The following is a 6,624-nucleotide window of genomic DNA, read 5'->3' as shown; positions in this document are numbered from 1 at the left end:
AGGTAATACAAGTTTTTAAAAGTTAAAGGAGTAGATCAGACTTGGGTGAGTTAGAAAAAAATGATAGTTTAAAGAAAATCAGTAAAATTGGCTAACTGTCCAATTGATGCCATTAGAAGCTCATATTTCCATTGCTGACATTATCAAAGAATCACTCCACTGACTAAAACCTACAACCATGTTGAGTCACAGGGAACATACTGTCAGGCCAATTTTTCTCCTGGGTGACCTGAATGACTCAAAGTGACAATGACAATGTCAGCTTCATGTCTCTGAAACTCCACTTGGAAGCCTGGAATCAACTGTCAATTTCATTCAAGTACATCTTGCTCAACATGGAAACATTCATTCCTTGAACAAGATTGCTGCTGCAGCTTTTGTCATCCACTCGCTGTGTGACTGATTTGAATGTTAACATTTTTAAGTGAAAACACTTTGATGCTAAACAAAACCATTTTAAGATATTCAGATGTCTGGATATGATATTTTGTGGGGGGAAGGCAATTTAAGGGAGTTGGTGATGGACAGGGAGGCCTGGCGTGCTGTGATTCATGGGGTCGCAAACTGAACTGAACTGAACTGAATCATGAACTAAACATACATGATTTTAATTGAATGTCAGGAGTCCAAACCTATCCTATAAGTGTAAGAACATCTTACCAGCTGCTAAATATTGTGGCATGCTCTATCCTCTATGAATTTGTGTCTCACTTGCTAAGCTTCTAAGGCATAAAAAGCCCTCTCCTGCCAACCACACCTGAGATGAACAACAGTGAAGCGCTCAAGCTGATAAAGAAGGTATTAAGGATTTTATTATTATTACTTAGTATCATCATTATCATTTGTTTTGGAAAAAACACTTAAAAAATATTTTAAATGAGTTTTGGTACTATCTTCACACTCGATTTATAAATCCATATTGGTGTTATATGACCAGATGTAAGTCTTTTAGATAAAAGGAACAAAGAATATTTCTAAAGATTATCAGGGAATCAAAAAGAGAAAGTAAATGACTTATGTTGTTATAGCCAAGTTTAAAAAAAAGAAGGGGGGGGCCTGGATAGCCTTGGGTGATGGTATAGAATTGCACACAAACTATTAACATCCTTTGTGTGAGTTTTTGACTTTGCCTTATGGAGGATGTTCAAGTTTAATTCTTATCTCCAGAGAGGAGGCAAGGTGAGAAGCTTGGGATATCCAGGTTAACTTTCTAAGGTACTTTCTTTAATTTCTCCCAACATGAGATACTGGTTTGCCACTTCCTAAAAGATGAATTAGACCACAGCTGGCAACAATGAGCCAAGAACTGGATGTAGTAATGCAGAGTTCCATACTAAGTTTCTCAACAATATGAAGAGAATTTATAGCCTCCAATATGATCATTTTAAAGGGTGACGTATAATGGCAATCAGTTCTCTGGGTGGGTCAGACATTTCCCTTAGGTCAAGTGAATTAACTTTTTTTATTTGTTGATCATATCAATGCAACATTCCACAATCTCTCTCCTAGAATAGATCTCCTATCCATAGTCATAGAATCTTATGCCTGAAATTCCAATCTTACTCATCCCAAAAGGAGGCATTGGTCAGCTACAGGGCAATGTGTTGGATACTTGGAGATGCAAAGATACAGTCCCCAAACCTCACAGAGCTCCCAGTCTGGTGCATAAAATCTTTACTATAGTGCTGCTGGGATCAAGGTAAGACTTTGCCATGGGTTCAAAGATAGGGCCACAGAAATCTGCACATCGCTTTAGAGTGAGAAGGTGCAGCAAAGATAGGGAAGGCTTCCTGGGAGATCGACTTTCAAATCTTATAGAAGGAGTAGGAGGTGACCTGACATTAAGGATTGAGAAGTGGAGGAAGGTGATCTCTAAAGGTGAAGACCATCTGAGTTGCGCTGTCCCATGCTCTTGCCACTAGCCACTGGTGGATATTTAAGCTAATGAAAAAAAAATTCCAGATTTTAGCCTCTCGGTCACATTAGCTACGGTTATTCCAGTAGTATTGTATCAATGTGAGAGTTGGAGCATTAAGATGGCTGAGCACAGAAGAATTGATGCCTTCCAAATATGGTGCTGAAGAATACTCTTGAGAGGCCCTTGGACAGCAAGGAGTTCAAACCAGTCAATCCTAAAGGAAATCAACTCTGAATATTCATTGGAGGGCTAGTGCTGAAGCTGAAGCTCCAATACTTTTGCATCTGATGCAAAGGCCAACTCTTTGGAAAAGACCCTGATGCTGGGAAAGACTGAGGACAAGAGGTGAAAGGGGTGACAGGATGAAGTGGTGGATAGCATCGCTGACTCAATGGACATGAGTTAAGCCTACTCAGGGAGACAGTGAAGGACAGGGAAGCCTTGCATGCTGCAGTTTATGGGGTCGCAGAGTCGGACACGACTTAGCAACTGAATAACAAGAACACATTAACCACATTTAATGTTCTCAGTATCTACATGTGGTTAGTGTTTACTGTATTGGATATCATTACAGAAAGTTCTTTTGGAACTGTGGGCTCTGAATGAAGAATGAAAGCACAGAGCTAAGAGCAGATGTTGGTGGAAATAACTGCAAGGGGTTAGGTATAGCTGGAAGGCAGGGAATTCAGAGAGGGGAATCAGGTGATGAGGCAGGAGGCACAGGCCTGCACAGGCAGACCAGGTTCCTTGGTTGATCTCAGAAAATGTAGGAGGATTGGAGTTCTGGCAAATTCTGTCTCATTATCATCCAGTTCACTGCAGTGCTGGAAAGCTGCATGGCCAAAACGTTTCAATGAGCATTCTTAGTTCACTCATTGTGTTTATGAAACCATATGTCTTCTAGTAATGATGGCAACTTACCACATCATGAACGCATTACTTTTTCTTTGAAAAAAAGGAGATTGATTTTTTTTATTTGGATATCTTATCCCTCTTTTTATTTTTTATACTGTATTTTAAAAATCAGTGTAACATTTTGTACTTACAAAAACTGGGTTTTTACAGTTTCTTGGGGCTACAACATACAGATTTTGGTAGAATCAAGTCTAGGCTGTAAAAACACACTATCAAAACAATAAGAATTTAAAATGATGATAGATAAGCTCCATCCAGCCTCACAAGCATCTTTCCTCAAACAATTAAAAGAGATCAAAGTGAGACTTTTAAAATAATATAAATTTAGAACTATATAGGATTTCATCAATCATTTAGAATTTCCTTTCCTACAATCCTTGGCTTTCTTAGCAGACCATATGAGGGCACAAGCAACTATAGTCAAACATCCATCACTTAGTTAAGTGACCTTGGTTCAATCATTTACCCTCTGCAACCTGTTTCTTCACCTGTAACAGGGTGTTTAAAATGTCTCGAGAGAGAGTGTCAGAGACTAAGTTAATATGTGCAAAGCACTTAGCATGCAAGATCACTCTATGTGTTTGTTCAGGACAGTAAAGAGATGAAGGCAGATATTGACCAGGCTCTTCACATAACCTGGTGATGCTATCAGTTTACTCCAATACCACTGGTAATAAGTTTCTTGACATGGGTTTTAAAACTCTTTGTACCAAAAATGCACATTAAAGATTATAAAGTAACCAAACCACCAAAAATAAATAACTCTTATTTATGCCACACCCCAGTGCCCAGAACCTACAAAGCTTTCCCCAAATGGATATTTACCAGTGAGATGCCCAAACTTCCTCATTCACAGTACATTTCCTCACTCAATTTTTCTCTGGGAGCCGAAATATTAAATTTATGCTTAATATTTTGGGATCAAACAATACATTATAATATCTCATGCAGCACTCAACAAATGTTACTGTGTTCCCTAAGAAAGTTAGAATGAGCCACAGCTCCCTTACAACTTCATTGCAACACCCCAGGGCCTCTCAGTACCTAGCATGGGGAACCATGGGTTCCTCATTTTACACTTTAGAAAGCACTTTCTTTCACAACTATCAGCTCACTTATCTTCACCACAAATACTGTGAGACACCATTGTAGATGAGGAAACTGAGACTGCGAGACAGCGTGTTCAAGGTTTCACAGCTAGGAAGTTGCAGGTTTCCTGGATTCTGACTCCTGAGTCCTCTTCCCAACCTGCATGCTGGTCCTCCCTCTGCTAAGAATGTCAATCGTATCTTTTAATCATCTTCATTGTTTTCCAGTATCGTTTTCCACAAAATCTTAGTAGACGGAGATACACAAGAAATATTTCCAAACTCTGATACTCCTTTTCAAATTTATATTTGAATTCCTCAACTACACAAAGTGTTATTCCAAAATATTATTTTACAATAAGTGAATCTCCACCAAACTTTTTTTTTTTAATTACAGCAGGTATATGTTTAGCTTCCCAGGTGGCACAGTGGTAAAAATCCACCTGCCAGTGCAGGAGATGCAACAGACTCGGGTTCAATCCCTGGGTCAAGCAGATCCCCTGGAGAAGGGAATGGCAACTCACTCCAGTATTCTTGCCTAGAAAAATTCCATGGACAGAGGAACCTGGGGGACTACAGTATATAGGGTCGCAAAGAGTCGGATACAACTAAGCAACTAAGCACACATGCGTGTATGTGTGTCAGGAATACAGTAAAATCCAGCTTTCAGATGAGACAGCAGAAAAGCTGTCTTGCAAATTAGAGAATGAAAATTAAAAAAATAAGAACTAACAGTCATCAACAGATTAACATGTGCCAGACACCTTACTAAATGATTTACAAAAATGAAACCTTTCTAATAACTCTGTGGTGTAGATATGATTATCATACTTATTTTTAAAGGTGAGAGACTTGATGATCAGAAGCCATAACTTAATCAATATACAACTGAAAAAGATCTGGAATAGAATAATCTTAAAAACAGCTAGAGGACACACACAACCTGATTTCAAGATACACTATAAGTTATAGTAATCAAGATAGTGTGGTACTGGCCAAATATAAACATATAGATGAATGGAACAGGATTGAGTCCTTAAATAGATCTACATAGAGGATCAGTTCACTTTCAACAAAGATACCAAGGCAACTGCACAGAAAAGCTTAGCCTTTTGAACAAATGGTGATAGAACATCCACATGCCAAAAAAAAAAAAAAAAAAAGAACTCTAACCCACACCTAGCACCACAGACGAAAATTAAACTCGTGAGAGATCATAAACTTAAAAATCTAAAAACTATTAAACTCCTAGAAAAAAATAGGATACATCTTCTGTGACTTTGGGACCCACAATGATTTCTAACAAGAAACACAAAAAGAATGATTCATAAAAGGAAATCAATAAATTGGACTTCATCCATGTTTAAAAGACACTGTTTCCTCTTTGTCCAACATCTTAGCGAGGCTGCAGTGGTTGCAGCTGCTCTCCGGGCTTCGCTATGCCGCCCAAGGACGACAAGTAGAAGAAAGATGCCAGAAAGTCGGCCAAGAAAGACAAAGATCCAGTGAACAAATCTGGGGGCAAGGCCAAAAAGAAGAAGTGGTTCAAAGGCAAAGTTCGGGACAAACTCAATAAGCTAGTCTTGTTTGACAAAGCAACATATGACAAACTCTGTAAAGAAGTTCCCAACTATACGCTTATAACTTCAGCTGTCGTCTCTGAGAGACCGAAGATTCGTGGTTCCCTGGCCAGAGCAGCCCTTCAGGAACTCCTTAGTAAAGGACTTATTAAACTGGTTTCAAAGCACAGAGCTCAAGTGATTTACACCAGAAACACCAAGGGTGGAGATGCCCCAGCTGCTGGTGAAGATTCGTGAACCTGGGGCTCCTATACGAAGTACACATCCCCTTCACAAGGGTCTGTAGTTCTGATTTGATTTTTTTTTTCTTTTTTTAAACAGGTCCCACCAGCTGTACGTTTTGAAAAATAAAACTTTATTAAATCAAAGTAAAATAAAATAAAAGACACTGTTTGAAAAAGTAAAGCACAAGCCACAGACAGGATGAAAATACCTGCAATGCACTTCTGCTAACGAACCTGAATCTAGAATTTGTAAAGAATTCCCAGAACTCCCTCCTCCTTCCCTGTACTTGGGATGGGGAACACGTGTATACCTGTGCCGGATTCATGTTGATGTATGGCAAAACCAGGAGAAGGCAATGGCACCCCACTTCAGTACTCTTGCCTGGAAAATCCCATGGAGGGAGGAGCCTGGTGGGCTCCAGACCACGGTGTCGATAAGAGTCGGGCATAACTGAGTGACTTCACTTTCACTTTTCACTTTCATGCACTGGAGAAGGAAATGGCAACCCACTCCAGTATTCTTGCCTGGAGAATCCCAGGGACAGAGGAGCCTAGTGGGCTGCCATCTATGGGGTCGCACAGAGTCGGACACAACTGAAGTGCCTTAGCAGCAGCAGCAGCATGGCAAAACCAATACAATATTGTAAAGTAATTAACCTCCAATTAAAATAAATTAAAAAAAAAAGATAATCAGACTCAGTAGGCAGAGCTTAAAGAAAACAAATATAGTTTCTAGTCTTATTGTGACATATAGGAAAGAAGCAGGGAAAAATAATAAACTAAATTAGTGTTTCAATAAGAGAAAATAATATGCCTCTGGAATCAATAATCCAGCTTATTTTATTCATACTTCTTTTTTGTATACTTTTTAAGTTATGATAGTCCTTAACTGCATGAGT

General features: G+C 39.1%; 1 pseudogene; it reads left to right on the top strand.

Moving 5' to 3' along the window:
- Window positions 1-5,345: 5,345 nt before the first annotated feature.
- Window positions 5,346-5,758, top strand: LOC109563629 (small ribosomal subunit protein eS25 pseudogene; annotated as a pseudogene).
- Window positions 5,759-6,624: the final 866 nt, after the last annotated feature.

Source organism: Bos indicus, chromosome 9 (genome assembly GCF_029378745.1).
Source record: "Bos indicus isolate NIAB-ARS_2022 breed Sahiwal x Tharparkar chromosome 9, NIAB-ARS_B.indTharparkar_mat_pri_1.0, whole genome shotgun sequence".
NCBI classification, from domain to species: Eukaryota; Metazoa; Chordata; class Mammalia; order Artiodactyla; family Bovidae; genus Bos; species Bos indicus.
Note: the sequence above shows the minus strand (reverse complement) of the source record. Positions and strands in the feature narration are given on the sequence as shown.